Here is a 16,925-nt window from a genome sequence, read left to right as displayed (position 1 = left end):
TCTGAATTGCAAGATAAAAAGCAGCAATTACCTTTTTATTTTTTGTTCCGTGGCAAAAGCAAGCTTCCATACACTTCTGAGGGAACTCAAATGTATCCAACACCTTTGAATTCAGTATAACGCTTACCTGTCAGCGATGCAAATAATCTAGATGTCAAGATAAAAAGAGCAAACATCTAATCTGTGAAAAAAACACTGCACCTCACAGATGGAAAGTCTGTTTTACAGAAGCTCTTGATTTAAGAATGTTTAGCAATATGACAGAAATACCAGATAGAAGGCAGGAAGAAGCACGCATGTTAAACCTGTGTTTCTGCAGTGACACAGTTTGATGTATCTGGATGCTCATATGATCTATGCACTCATCTATCTGGCTGTCTAGACTGTTAAACAGATGATATCTGCCTGCAGCTGGTTCAATAACTAATTTAACCTCCTACCTAATGTCAGGGATGACATATCCATCAGCCGTTCTGTCCCACTCAGGGGTCATCTGAAGTGCATCTGCTCTCACCACAGCACCAGTAAGTTTACTCTTCCACATTTTCCATGATATACAGACATGATTTAGGTTGAATTCAGGTCATTTAGGACACTTTTTGGCATTGAGATGACTGGGGAAAATGTCTCAATTATCCTGAATTGATCAAATAAGGCCTTTTGGTCAATGTACTGTACACTCTAAAAAAGGTTCTTTATTGGCATTGATGGTTCCTTGAAGAATATCAGTGTTTTATTTATTTATTTATTTATTTATTTATTTATTTATTTATTTATTTATTTGTTTGTTTATTTATTTATTTATTTATTTATTTATTTATTTATTTATTTATTTATTTATTTATTTATTTATTTATTTATTTATTTATTTATTTATTATTTAAAGGGATAGTTCACTTTAACCTGTTAACTGTCATCCCCCTTTTTGAAAATATACATGAAAATTCACTATCCAGACTTAAATGGTTGCAATTGAAGAATGCTTTGGAATAAAGCCATTAATTTTGGTCTCATTTTAAAGAAGACAGCCAGTAGAGTATTGTTCAAAAAGGTAATGTATAAAAAAGTTATGGAAGTTTAAATGTACTGTAAATCAAATATACTGTACTAGATATTTAATATTTAATATAAAATGTATATGTTACAAGATAATTTGTACTCTTAAATTACTATCACATCAAAGCCATATGTCGAAATCAATTTGTTTTCCAAATTTGAAGTTAATAGCCACCGGGTGTCATTGAAATTCCATAGATTTTTTTAAATGGAATTTCTTGTGTCAAATTAATATATTTTTGTCCAAATATCACAAAACAGTTTTTGTGACCTTTCTCAGACCTTTCCGACGATGTGTTTTGTCAAGATAAGAAAAGGTTTTTATTATAAAGTAGTTCGCCACTTGGGGACGAGCCCGCTAGAATAATTTAGAGCACCGTTTCCATGGTAACACAAGGTCCGATTTCAAAACAGTTTTCACAGGATGAATCTTGAGTTCGTAAGCTTTCAAATGATATATAGTTTATCAACATTAGATCAGGATAAATATAGGATATAATTGGTTTAAACATACAGTGGCAAATGGGCCCACCGGTGGGCCAGTGACCGTTAACAGGTTAAAATAAAAGGTTTCATCCTTTACTCACCCTCAAGTTGTATCAAACCTGTATGAATTTGTTAGTATTTGCTATAAATTCTGAATGAACCAGGGAATATATTTGAAGAATATTAACCAAACAGTTAACTGGAGCCATTGACTTCCATAGTATTTTTTTTCCTACTAAGGAAGTCAATGGCTCCAGTTAACTGTTTGGTTTCTGACATTCTTTTAAATATCTTCCCTCGTGTTCAGCTGAAGAAAGAAATTCATTCAGGTTTGAAACAACTTGAGGGTGTGTAAAGGATGACAGCATTTTCATTTTAAAGTGAACTATCCCTTTAAATGTTCTTTACACTATGAAAGAAGTGATTGAAAACTGGGGAATCAAAAAAGGTTCTTTCCCAGCTAACGAAAATATGTGCTAAGAACAAGCTATGAAACGAGCAGGCTTCATTGTCTAAATGTTCAGTTTAGCATTTTAAGGGAACACTTCATTTGCAAACATTTCGGAAATGTTACATTTATGAGTTGTAGGCATCAGAAGATGGTTCACTGTGATCATAAAGGGATGGACAGGGTAAGCAACAATACTCAGTTCGGCTGTGGCATTTAAACAATGCCAAAATTGGTACTAAGAGGTCCAAAGTGTGCCAAAAATACCATTACATCACCACCAGCAGCAGCCTGAGCCACTGATAGAAGGCAGGATGGTCCATGCTTTCCTGTGGTTCATGCAGAATTCTGATCATCTGAATGTTGCAGCAGAAATCCGACTTATTAGACCAGCCAACGTTTTTCCAATCTGTCCAGTTTTGTTTGTCCGGTGTGAATTGTAGCCTCAGTTTGCTGTTCCTTTCTGACAGGAACGGTCAGCGGTGTGTCTTCTGCAGACCTTGGATGAGACGAGTGCTTAAACAAGTATAGGTGGTCAATTCTTATTGAAAAATGTAATGTATTATTAAAGCAATAGTTGAAGTCCCATTGATTTTCATTGTATGGGCAAAAACACTTTCTTTTGTGTGAAGTTCTGAACGACATTTTCATTTTTTGGTGAATTATGCCTTAAATTTATCAAAACCAGTTTAATTAATTTCTTTGAATTTAAAGTCCCACTGGTAGCCTGAGGTGGTCATCCTCAGCTCTAGTCAGAATATGAGTCTGATGCTCATTGGGCTGTGATTATGGGGCGTGTTTCATCCCAACCAGGAAAGACCTCGATTGGACAGACCGACAACCAATCAGAGCAGCGGAGTGACGCATAATGTTAGTGAGCTCACCGTCAACAGAACTCAACTGCACTGTGGTGCCAAGTCTGCGTTTTTTTCCGCGGGTTCTTTTCAATGTCCGCGGGTTAAAGCGACCTCAATTATGGGATACATAGACCCATGAGTGTGAATTCAGCAGCAACCTTGCTAAAATAACAGACATTTTACCCCCAAAAGCCATTGGGTTTAGCCACCAGTAGTTGGCGGGTGTTGTTGTAAAAACTTGGAAACCCTGTCTGCACGTGCGCTGAAATAAACAATCTTTGCCGGTGTTGTAAAAAAATTAAAGACTTTAATGATACACAGAGTACTTACCCAACATGATCATCATTTCAGAGAGGAATAGTGAAGATGATGCAGATACGAACAAGCTCTCTGTTTAGGATTTGAACAAACTCAACCCAAGCGCCTTTGATGACGAGATGATTACGGTACTGTTGATCATCTGACTGTCATCGGCTAAAGCCCGCCCAGTGCAATGTCTGATCATTCCCTATCCCATATACTGTATAGTGCACTGCCTGATCGTTCCCTATCCCCTATATAGAGCACTGTCTGATCATTCCCTATCCCCTATATAGAGCACTGTCTGATCGTTCCCTATCCCCTATATAGAGCACTGTCTGATCGTTCCCTATCCCCTATATAGAGCACTGTCTGATCGTTCCCTATCCCCTATATAGAGCACTGTCTGATCGTTCCCTATCCCCTATATAGTGCACTGTCTGATCGTTCCCTATCCCCTATATAGTGCACTGTCTGATCGTTCCCTATCCCCTATATAGTGCATTGTCTGATCGTTCCCTATCCCCTATATAGTGCACTGTCTGATCGTTCCCTATCCCCTATATAGAGCACTGTCTGATCGTTCCCTATCCCCTATATAGAGCACTGTCTGATCGTTCCCTATCCCCTATATAGTGCACTGTCCGATCGTTCCCTATCCCCTATATAGAGCACTGTATGATCGTTCCCTATCCCCTATATAGAGCACTGTCCGATCGTTCCCTATCCCCTATATAGAGCACTGTATGATCGTTCCCTATCCCCTATATAATGCACTGTCCGATCGTTCCCTATCCCCTATATAGAGCACTGTCTGATCGTTCCCTATCCCCTATATAGAGCACTGTCTGATCGTTCCCTATCCCCTATATAGTGCACTGTCTGATTGTTCCCTATTCCCTATATAGTGCACTGTCCGATCGTTCCCTATCCCCTATATAGAGCACTGTCTGATCGTTCCCTATCCCCTATACTGTATAGTGCACTGTCTGATCGTTCCCTATCCCCTATATAGAGCACTGTCTGATCGTTCCCTATCCCCTATATAGTGCACTGTCCGATCGTTCCCTATCCCCTATATAGAGCACTGTATGATCGTTCCCTATCCCCTATATAATGCACTGTCCGATCGTTCCCTATCCCCTATATAGAGCACTGTCTGATCGTTCCCTATCCCCTATACTGTATAGTGCACTGTCTGATCGTTCCCTATCCCCTATATAGAGCACTGTCTGATCGTTCACTATCCCCTATATAGAGCACTGTCTGATCGTTCCCTATCCCCTATATAGAGCACTGTCTGATCGTTCCCTATCCCCTATATATTGCCTTGTCTGATCGTTCCCTATCCCCCAAATAGTGCACTGTCTGATCGTTCCCTATCCCCTATATAGTGCACTGTCTGATCGTTCCCTATCCCCTATATAGTGCACTGTCTAATCGTTCCCTATCCCCTATAGAGCACTGTCTGATCGTTCCCTATCCCCTATATAGAGCACTGTCTGATCGTTCCCTATCCCCTATATAGTGCACTGTCTGATCGTTCCCTATCCCCTATATAGTGCACTGCCTGATCGTTCCCTATCCCCTATATAGTGCACTGTCTGATTGTTCCCTATCCCCTATATAGTGCACTGTCTGATCGTTCCCTATCCCCTATATAGTGCACTGTCTGATCGTTCCCTATCCCCTATATAGTGCACTGTCTGATCGTTCCCTATCCCCTATATAGAGCACTGTCTGATCGTTCCCTATCCTCTATATAGAGCACTGTCTGATCGTTCCCTATCCCCTATATGGAGCACTGTCTGATCGTTCCCTATCCCCTATATAGAGCACTGTCTGATCGTTCCCTATCCCCTATATAGTGCACTGTCTGATCGTTCCCTATCCCCTATATAGTGCACTGTCTGATCGTTCCCTATCCCCTATATAGTGCACTGTCTGATCGTTCCCTATCCCCTATATAGAGCACTGTCTGATCGTTCCCTATCCCCTATACTGTATAGTGCACTGTCTGATCGTTCCCTATCCCCTATATAGAGCACTGTCTGATCGTTCCCTATCCCCTATATAGTGCACTGTCCGATCGTTCCCTATCCCCTATATAGAGCACTGTCTGATCGTTCCCTATCCCCTATACTGTATAGTGCACTGTCTGATCGTTCCCTATCCCCTATATAGAGCACTGTCTGATCGTTCACTATCCCCTATATAGAGCACTGTCTGATCGTTCCCTATCCCCTATATAGAGCACTGTCTGATCGTTCCTTATCCCCTATATATTGCCTTGTCTGATCGTTCCCTATCCCCTATACTGTATAGTGGACTGTCTGATCGTTCCCTATCCCCTATATAGAGCACTGTCTGATCGTTCCCTATCCCCTATATAGAGCACTGTCTGATCGTTCCCTATCCCCTATATATTGCACTGCCTGATCGTTCCCTATCCCCTATATAGTGCACTGTCTGATCGTTCCCTATCCCATATATAGTGCACTGTCTGATCGTTCCCTATCCCCTATATAGTGCACTGTCTGATCGTTCCCTATCCCCTATATAGAGCACTGTCTGATCGTTCCCTATCCCCTATATAGTGCACTGTCTGATTGTTCCCTATTCCCTATATAGAGCACTGTCTGATCGTTCCCTATCCCCTATATAGTGCACTGTCTGATCGTTCCCTATCCCCTATATAGTGCACTGTCTGATCGTTCCCTATCCCCTATATAGTGCACTGTCTGATCGTTCCCTATCCCCTATATACAGCACTGTCTGATTGTTCCCTATCCCCTATATAGAGCACTGTCTGATCGTTCCCTATCCCCTATATAGTGCAGTCTGATCGTTCCCTATCCCCTATATAGTGCACTGTCTGATCGTTCCCTATCCCCTATATAGAGCACTGTCTGATCGTTCCCTATCCCCTATATAGTGCACTGTCTGATCGTTCCCTATCCCCTATATACAGCACTATCTGATTGTTCCCTATCCCCTATATAGAGCACTGTCTGATCGTTCCCTATCCCCTATATAGAGCACTGTCTGATCGTTCACTATCCCCTATATAGAGCACTGTCCGATCGTTCCCTATCCCCTATATAGAGCACTGTCTGATCGTTCCCTATCCCCTATATAGAGCACTGTCTGATCGTTCCTTATCCCCTATATATTGCCTTGTCTGATCGTTCCCTATCCCCCAAATAGTGCACTGTCTGATCGTTCCCTATCCCCTATACTGTATAGTGGACTGTCTGATCGTTCCCTATCCCCTATATAGAGCACTGTCTGATCGTTCCCTATCCCCTATATAGAGCACTGTCTGATCGTTCCCTATCCCATATACTGTATAGTGCACTGTCTGATCGTTCCCTATCCCCTATATAGTGCACTGCCTAATCGTTCCCTATCCCCTATATAGTGCACTGTCTGATCGTTCCCTATCCCCTATATAGTGCACTGCCTGATCGTTCCCTATCCCCTATATAGTGCACTGTCTGATCGTTCCCTATCCCCTATATAGTGCACTGTCTGATCGTTCCCTATCCCCTATATAGTGCACTGTCTGATCGTTCCCTATCCTCTATATAGAGCACTGTCTGATCGTTCCCTATCCCCTATATAGTGCACTGTCTGATTGTTCCCTATCCCCTATATAGAGCACTGTCTGATCGTTCCCTATCCCCTATATAGTGCACTGTCTGATCGTTCCCTATCCCCTATATAGTGCACTGTCTGATCGTTCCCTATCCCCTATATACAGCACTGTCTGATTGTTCCCTATCCCCTATATAGAGCACTGTCTGATCGTTCCCTATCCCCTATATAGTGCACTGTCTGATTGTTCCCTATCCCCTATATAGAGCACTGTCTGATCGTTCCCTATCCCCTATATAGTGCACTGTCTGATCGTTCCCTATCTCCTATATAGTGCACTGTCTGATCGTTCCCTATCCCCTATATACAGCACTGTCTGATTGTTCCCTATCCCCTATATAGTGCACTGTCTGATCGTTCCCTATCCCCTATATAGTGCACTGTCTGATCGTTCCCTATCCCCTATATACAGCACTGTCTGATTGTTCCCTATCCCCTATATAGAGCAATGTCTGATCGTTCCCTATCCCCTATATAGTGCACTGTCTGATCGTTCCCTATCCCCTATATAGTGCACTGTCTGATCGTTCCCTATCCCCTATATACAGCATTGTCTGATTGTTCCCTATCCCCTATATAGAGCACTGTCTGATCGTTCCCTATCCCCTATATAGTGCACTGTCTGATCGTTCCCTATCCCCTATATACAGCACTGTCTGATTGTTCCCTATCCCCTATATAGAGCACTGTCTGATCGTTCCCTATCCCCTATATAGTGCACTGTCTGATCGTTCCCTATCCCCTATATAGTACACTGTCTGATCGTTCCCTATCCCCTATATAGAGCACAGTCTGATCGTTCCCTATCCCCTATATAGTGCACTGTCTGATCGTTCCCTATCCCCTATATAGTGCACTGTCTGATCATTCCCTATCCCCTATATAGTGCACTGTCTGATCGTTCCCTATCCCCTATATAGAGCACTGTCTGATCGTTCCCTATCCCCTATATAGAGCACTGTCTGATCGTTCACTATCCCCTAAATAGAGCACTGTCTGATCGTTCCCTATCCCCTATATAGTGCACTGTCTGATCGTTCCCTATCCCCTATATAGAGCACTGTCTGATCGTTCCCTATCCCCTATATACAGCACTGTCTGATGGTTCCCTATCCCCTATATAGAGCACTGTCTGATCGTTCACTATCCCCTAAATAGAGCACTGTCTGATCGTTTCCTATCCCCTATATAGAGCACTGTCTGATCGTTCCCTATCCCCTATATAGAGCACTGTCTGATCGTTCACTATCCCCTATATAGAGCACTGTCTGATCGGTCCCTATCCCCTATATAGAGCACTGTCTGATCATGTAAAAAACAGTAAGTGTGTGAATAAGTGACTGAGTGAGTGCAGCTTCAGCGTCTTTTATAAGGTAGGAGGCGGGGCTTCAGTTCTAGAGAGATTTTGATTGGACAGAAAATCTGACTAGAAGCTGAAGTGTGGAGTGATGTCATCAGAATCATTGGTGGAAGTGAGAGATTGTACATTTTGAACGCTTATATCTTCTAAATGTGATTTTGTTTTGCAGCGCACTAGCTTAGGCTATAGATAACAGTGGGACTAACATAATTCACACTGAAAGCCAAAAAAAGCCTGATTTAGATATCATGGGGACTTTAATTCCATATTAATTCCAATTCAGTTTGGCTGGTTGTGATCTAGCAATACGTTTCCAAAACGTTCTGCCAACGTTTTCTTAAAGTTATACATTATTAACACAAAAACGAATGTACACGTATTTTTTTCTGATAGTTGTCTGATGTTTTTCAAATGTTTCAGAACGTTCAGACAACATTCAAAAGTAACGTTTCCATAATGTTTGCAAAAATACTAAAATGGAGTGTTCCCTCAAAACGCCGAACATTCGGAAACCGCGTGTTAATAACGTTCTTAGAAGACATTAGTGTCAACCCTTCTCCATATCCTGCCGTGGACATTAGGTGGACATTAGGTGGACATTAGGTGTGTCAGTCTCGCTGGAACACTTTCTGAAGGCTCGTCTGACAGAGTGTCCTGTCATCTCTGAACTTCTCCATTTTTTTTCATGTAATTCTCTTCTTGAGGTTTAATGCAGTCGATCCGCGGCCGCTGAGGTTCTCCTTCGACACAAACCCAGCGACACACACACATCAAGACGCTGGAATCGATCCGAGCATCGAGATTATCGTGTGCGGGATTATCTGTGCGTTTTTCACTGATGCAAGGACGTTTTTTCCCCTGCCTTTTTCCTGAGGAATCGATGAATATGGAGATTTTCCGCGCTGGCGTCAGTGTCCGCATCTTTTGCTCGTTCGGACGCTCCGTTTTCCGGTTCTCTCGGATTTAAGGCTTCTTTTACCTCAGGTTTGGCCGTTGTGAAGGTAAGCAGCTGTGCCTGGTTATGCATTTTAAATGTCCCCGCAGGTTGCATGCATGCACCGGCTGTATCTGTGCGATGAACACGGTCTTTTTTTTCCTCTCAGATTTTTCTCGACTTTCTATGCATCATCCTATAGATGGTTTGAGTCACGAAAACAGCATGACTGATGGAAAACAGCGATATAGTCTAAAATATGGCTGTTTTAACCTCGTAAAGAGTGTGTTTATTGAGGCTGTTAGTCGCAGGACAGTAACGCAGTAACGGAGAGAGCAGGTGAGATCTGTGAGGGCTTTAATAACCTACTTTACACATTCCCATCGATTGCACAGCTTTAATGTGTCATGCATTGGGCAGAAATCTGAAATATTAGGCGCTTCAGCTCGGCACATTCATTAAGATGTAGATGATGGACCCCACTAATAACTGTATGTATGGAACGGCCTGTGCTTTAATGCAGAGACTCAATTATATCTGATGCATGGATGATTAATACAGAAGCATTCATATTTTCCTTCAATAGGATGTTTGAGAGAGTTGCACATGTATTCTTTAATAGGTGCATCACCACTTTTTTCAGCCATGTTTTCAAAAATTATTTTTAAAGAGAAGCCAATTTAGATGATTAAAATGTGGCTTGAAGGCTATAAAAATGCATTGCCATTAATGCATAATCCCATAATTCTAGCCTATAGTGATCAAATACAGAACTGGTTATTTGTTCTCCACCAGGTGAGAGTAACAGAAATGCTCAATGAAAGAGGATGAGATGCATTAGTTTTGATTGCGAATCAGCCGCATTTGTCAGCAGTAAATGAGGTCTGATGATGTGCATTGCAACATGACATGTGCATCATTATTGAACGTGTCATGAAGAGAAAAAGCCTTAAAATCACAGACAAATAGCTCCAGCAGACAGGAATAGAGTTTAAAAGCCACCACAGGGAGACACAAAAGAACACACACGGCAGAGATTTAACAGGAAAGAAAAATATGGTAATATTCTCACCTTATAAAGTCTAAATCTATGCTACTTTTAAAAAATTCCTCCTATTTTTTCCATTATCAAACTCCAAACACACTGTTTCAGTCTTTCTACTTTAAAAGTTCACGGTTAAAGGTGCAATATGTAAGATTTTTGTATTATTCTATATTTTTACTTTTTATCCATTTTTGTTATTTTTCCCTTTTCCATTGTTGCACTTTGAGAATATTCAGAATGAAAAGTGTGTTATAAATAAAATATATTATTATTATTATTAAAGGCGCGATATGTACGATTTCTGGATTAAAATATCCTAAAACCACCAGAACAGTGTTATTTGTGACCCTGGACTACAAACCAATTGAAATGGAGATTTATAAATCATCTAAAGGCTGATTCAATCATCTTTCCATGGATGTAGGGTTTGTTAGGACAATATTTAGCTGAACTATTTGAAAATCTAGAATCTGAGGGTGCAAAAAAAAAATCGAAATATTGAGAAAATTTCCTTTAAAGTTGTCCAAATGAAGTCCTCAGTAATGCGTATTACTACTAATAATACATTTATGATATATTTAGGGTAGGACATTTACATGGAACATGATCTTTATATCCTAATGATTTTTGGCATAAAAGAAAAATGGATAATTTTGACCCACAGATATACCCGTGAGACGCAGGACTGCTGAAGAGCACCAGCGTCACACACACGTTGTGTTGACTTGTGCATTATCCCAAATGTTTCGAAGAATGTTTAAATCCTGATAAATCAGTGATTTTAATAAGGACACGGCCTGTGTGTGTGGGTGTGTGTGTCGACTATCAGTGACATCATCATCCATGGCAACACTATCTCCGCTTTAATATCTGATGTGTTTTATTAGACACTGTTTGGATCATTGATGGACAGAAACTAATGTTTGTTTACCAGCGGCCCGTTCTTCGTACCTCGCTTAATACATCTGAGATGATCTGACAGATCCCAGATCTTTTAATCCTGATAACTGATATCCTGCTAATTTGGTTCTTCAAACGAATTTGCGGATTGGATTAATATATCTGGATTAAGTTATCTGAGATCACTGCTCGTGCCTGAGGGCAGATGATCGATACTTGAAACCACGATCAGCAAAGCAGTGATTGGCTGGCGTCAAGACAACGTAATGACATCATATAATTAAAAAAGCCACCTGGCAAAAATGAAAAAAAGAAGAAGAAAAAACACAAATTTCTGAAGGAAACAGACAAACGACCAAACCAACATAAAGTTAGATAAATTAACTGTTTTGATGAACATGATTCCCAATTATTTATATTTACGATTTTATAATATTTGTACACACTTTAAATTTTTATTTTAATGTTTTAATTAAATTTTGAATTTTGTTAAGATTTGTTATGTGACAGTATTAATTAAAGTTTTTTAACGGTCAAGATCAAATTATCTGCATGTCTTGCGCTGCATCAAGTCATCCCATAATATCCGTCATCTCTCAAATTAACGCACAACGAAGATTAAATGTGTGTAAACCTCCAATACAAATATAAAGTAATTACTCCATCACAATTCACAATTAAATCCCCAAATCAAGTGACTGTGTCTGTAGTTTTATATGCAAATTTTACACAACATTCAAATATTATTTTCAAATAAACTTTTATAATGTCATAATTATTATTTTAAATTATTATTGCCCCAGGTTCAATAATGAACTCTTGTAATAAAGTAGTGGCTGGGACAGATGAATCACCTCAAGATGCGATCTAATCGTGTTTACATGAAATAAGCCCGAGCAGGTTTAAGCTCACGGACCTGTTGCTTTGACAGCAAGTCCAGGATTAGCTTCGAAGAACCAAATGATGCGAAATTGTCAACAATCAAATCCAGCGATCTGAGTTAGCGGCGTACGAAGAACAGGCCCCAGCTCAACACAGTTAGTCTTATTGTTTGGTGTTGTTGATTTACCGCACAGAGTACCATGTTTTACCGCCTGATAGGATCTCGCTCACTGCAGTGCGAACATATGATCTCGCTCACATGTGTCATATGATAAAACAGCGCTGCGTTACACACACACGCACACGAACACACACACACACACACACACACACACGCTCAGGCACAGGCACACGCACGAGTGGAAGCTTTAGTTCTGAATAAGCGACCTCTAGTGGTGAAAAATTACATATTGTGCCTTTAATTCAATGTGTTACTTGCCATTTCGTTGTAATTGATTGTGAAATTTACTAGATATGTGCGATTAAACAGTCAAAAGAAATCTAAAAAACAATGAGAATTATATTTGAGATTGTTGTTTGGATAAAGTCTTCAGAATTGCTCATTCTGTTTTCCACAGAAAGAGAAAAAAAATGTGTTTGAAACAACATGAAAGCGAGTAAATATAGAGAGAATGTCTATTTTAAGCTTCACAAAGCAGGGCTGAGCATTTTTAAAGAGGATCTACAGTATTATTGCCAAACTCTTGCTGTTGTTTTCTGGCTCTACTAGAGCAGGTGATGTTGATTATTTCCTCTTATTCTCCATTGTTGCGGCTCCTCTCTTCCCAGTCTGTCAGTAACTCTGTCTCTATGAAGCCCACCTTCTGTAAAGCACACTGTGCTCTGATTGGTCAGCTGGAGCAGTGTGTTGTGATTGGTGTTTGGGAAAATGTCCCGCCCCTTACCATAACCGCCAGTCTCAACCAAGCGGCTCCTCCGCCAGTTTCTGTTGAAGCCGATACGGAAGTGACTTAAACTGCAGTTCATCGTCTGGCCACTAGAGCGGCTCCAGAAGGAGCAGAATCTCATTGAGCCTCGTGTTAAAATGCCCAACTTTACAGCAGAAAAACACATGTTTACAGTCTGGGACACATTGTGGTTTTGGTCTATACGACAAATTTTGCCCTTCATGACGACAGTGAGGAGGGTGAATGTTTTTATAACTCATTCGTTTACATTATATAAAGCCTTAAAGTTCTGCATAATTAAGGGCGTGGTTACTTTGAGTGACAGGTGGATTGCCGTTTGTCTGCTGTCTGTTAGTCATCATGTGACCTAAGCTCCGCCCACATCCCGCCTCTTTGCCCATTATCACTTATCCGGGTGTATATTTTTTTTACAGTCTATGATCTCAACACACTACTAAATAACTCAACCAGGCCCTGCCCCTTTATTCTGCGTATTAATTATTATAATGAGGAATATTGTGACGTGTTGGTTCCGGGATTAAAACTCAAGACTAATGGAGGTGTTTCAGGAGTTCAGAAACACTGATAGAGAGAAGAACTGGAACCCCCACACTAAAGAGAGATGAAGAAAAGCACAATAGGTCGTTAGATGATGTGCAAATGCATATTAATCTGTGTTGCATGCATTACGGACACATAATAGGGGAGGAGTAATTATGCAGAACAGAAACTGACCAATGAGATCATCAGGGCGGGCTTTAGCCGATGACGGACAGATGATCAACAGTAACTGACCAATGAGATCATCAGGGCGGGCTTTAGCCGATGACGGACAGATGATCAACAGAAACTGACCAATGAGATCATCAGGGCGGGCTTTAGCCGATGACGGACAGATGATCAACAGAAACTGACCAATGAGATCATCAGGGCGGGCTTTAGCCGATGACGGACAGATGATCAACAGAAACTGACCAATGAGATCATCAGGGCGGGCTTTAGCCGATGACGGACAGATAATCAACAGAAACTGACCAATGAGATCATCAGGGCGGGCTTTAGCCGATGACGGACAGATGATCAACAGAAACTGACCAATGAGATCATCAGGGCGGGCTTTAGCCGATGACGGACAGATAATCAACAGTAACTGACCAATGAGATCATCAGGGCGGGCTTTAGCCGATGACGTACAGATGATCAACAGTAACTGACCAATGAGATCATCAGGGCAGGCTTTAACCGATGACGGACAAATGATCAACAGAAATTCCCACTCATGGGTCTATGTATCCCATAATAGTCGCTTCAACCCGCGGACATGGAAAACAACCGACGGGAAAACCACAGACTTGGCAACACAGTGCAGTTGAGTTCTGTTGACATTTGACAACTAACGTTATGTGTCGCTCCGCTGCTCTGATTGGTTGTCGGTCTGTCCAATCGAGGTCTTTCCTGGTTGGGTTGAAACACGCCCCATAATCACAGCCCAATGGAGCACCAGACTCATATTCTGACTAGAGCTGAGGATGATCACCTCAGGCTAGAGACATCTATGGCTCGGCTGATCGACGCGGTCCGTGAGAAAAGATGGCAGCATGCGGCTCTGGCTAGAGCTGAAGTATAAATGCACACTAAAAATCCTGGAAAAGTCACGCATCTCCACTGGGACTCATTCATGCATTTGGCAGATGCTTTAATCCGTTATTGAAGGGTTACTATGGAAACATGAGTAGCAATATTCAATTTGAAGTGTAATATGCAATAATGACAATGCATTTCTGTATGTAAATGTAAAATTTTCATACCAAATGTGTATTTTTTGTTTTGTTTCAAATTTAAATTGCATTTTCAATTCCACGTTGAACATTGCGGGACGTATCATGCAAATGCAATCGTGTCTTAATTGTGTGTGAATGTAACATCTAAAAAAACAACAACATTTAAATGATAATTCAGTTTTTGCTTAAACATGCTGTAATACATTTTCATTTTAGTTTTGCAACTTATAAAATGTTAAATTATAAGTAGAAAATAGCACATTTATATTGTATTATTGGATTTGAATGAGCATTTTGCTCCAGATGTTGTGGATTTGTTACGGACAGTACATTTAAATACAGAAATGCGTTGTTCATTTTGCATATTATATTTCAAATTAAATATTATTACTCATATGCTTCCATAGCTCACATGCATTCCCTTGGACGCACACAGACACACACACAGAAGTACACACACACAGACAGTCACACACGCAGACACACACGCAGACAGACACACACGCAGTAACACACGCAGACAGACACACACACAGACAGACACACACGCAGACAGACACACACGCAGACAGACACACAGACAGACACACACACAGACAGACACACAGACAGACACACACACAGACACACACACAGACACATACGCAGACAGACACACACACACAGACAGACACACATGCAGGCAGACACACACGCAGACAGACACACACACAGACAGACACACAGACAGACACACACAGACACACACGCAGACAGACACACACACAGACACACACACACATGCAGACAGACACACACACAGACAGACACACGCACACACACACACGCACGCACGCACACAGACACAGACACACACACACACACACATGTTGGTCTATGTGGTTTACAGGGACTCTCCATAGGCGTAATGGTTTTTATACTGTACAAACCGTATTTTCTATCCCCTTACACTGCCCCTGAAACTACTCATCACACACACACACACACACACACATACACACACACACACACACACACACACACACACACACACACACACACACACACACACACTGCCCCTAAACCTACCCATCACAGGAAACATTCTGCATTTTTACTTTCTCAAAAAAACATCATTTAGTATGTTTTTATGGCCATTTGAATTATGAGGACATTTGATATGTCCTCATAAACCACATTTATAGTGTAATACCAGTGTATTTATACAAATTTGTGTCTTCATAAACCACATAAACAGGCTCACGCACGCACACGCACACACACACACTAAAGGCTGGATCATCTCTTTACTATAGAAAAGACACAGGTGTGATCTCAAAAAGACCACAGGAACCTCGTCTCTCATTCTCAAACCTAGCTATGGTGATCCGTGTGTCAACTGTCCTTTCAATGCTAAGTTATGCCAAACCGTACAACGTGTGTGTGTGTGTGTGTGTGTGTGTGTGTGTGTGTGTGTGTGTGTGTGTGTGTGTGTGTGTGTGTGTGTGTGTGTGTGTGTGTGTGTGTGTGTGTGTGTGTGTGTGTGTGTGTCCTTGTTTATATTACATTGTGGGGACCAAATGTCCACATAAGGATAGTAAAACCTGAGATCACCAGCCAGCGGTCCCCACTTTACAAAAGGCTTATAAATCACACAGGAGGAGTTTTTTTGAGAAAGTAAAAATGCAGAATGTTTCCTGTGATGGGTAGGTTTAGGGGCTGTGTGTGTGTGTGTGTGTGTGTGTGTGTGTGTGTGTGTGTGTGTGTGTGTGTGTGTGTGTGTGCATGTTTTTGTGACATATGAGGACACAAATGTGTATAATGCCATGGGTATGACACAGGTATTACAGGAGAGGGTGAAATATGAGGACATTACCCATGGCCCCACTTTACAAAAGGCTTATAAATCACACAGGAGGAGTTTATATGAGAAAGTAAAAATGCAGAATGTTTCCTGTGATGGGTAGGTTTAGGGGCAGTGTGTGTGTGTGTGTGTGTGTGTGTGTGTGTGTGTGTGTGTGTGTGTGTGTGTGTGTGTGTGTGTGTGTGTGTGTGTGTGTGTGTGTGTGTGTGTGTGTGTGTGCGTGCGTTTGTGATGGGTAGGTTTAGAGGCAGGGGCAGTGTAGGGGGATAGGGTGCACAGTTTGTACAGTATAAAAATCATCACGTCTATGGAGAGTCCCCACAAAGATAGTGAGTCAGACATGTGTGAGTCTATGTGTGTGTGTGTGTGTGTGTGTGTGTGTGTGTGTGTGTGTGAGTCTGTGTGTGTGTGTGTGTGTGTGTGTGTGTGCGCGTGCGTGCGTGCGTGCGTGCCGTGCTGCTAACCGCT

At 41.4% G+C, this 16,925-nt stretch overlaps 1 protein-coding gene across 1 annotated transcript in view; it reads left to right on the top strand.

Annotated features, from left to right (window-relative positions):
* The first annotated feature begins 8,751 nt into the window (after window positions 1-8,751).
* The window catches only part of nlgn4xb (neuroligin 4 X-linked b), a 38,540-nt gene continuing 30,366 nt past the window's right edge, over window positions 8,752-16,925 (top strand). The window contains exon 1 of the mRNA XM_067444683.1: window positions 8,752-9,165. The gene's annotated coding sequence lies outside the window, so the exon portion shown is untranslated. The remainder of the gene's footprint in view (window positions 9,166-16,925) is intronic.

The sequence above is a fragment of the Pseudorasbora parva genome, chromosome 5, assembly GCF_024679245.1.
Source record: "Pseudorasbora parva isolate DD20220531a chromosome 5, ASM2467924v1, whole genome shotgun sequence".
Classification (NCBI taxonomy): Eukaryota; Metazoa; Chordata; class Actinopteri; order Cypriniformes; family Gobionidae; genus Pseudorasbora; species Pseudorasbora parva.
This window is presented reverse-complemented; position numbering and strand designations above follow the sequence as displayed.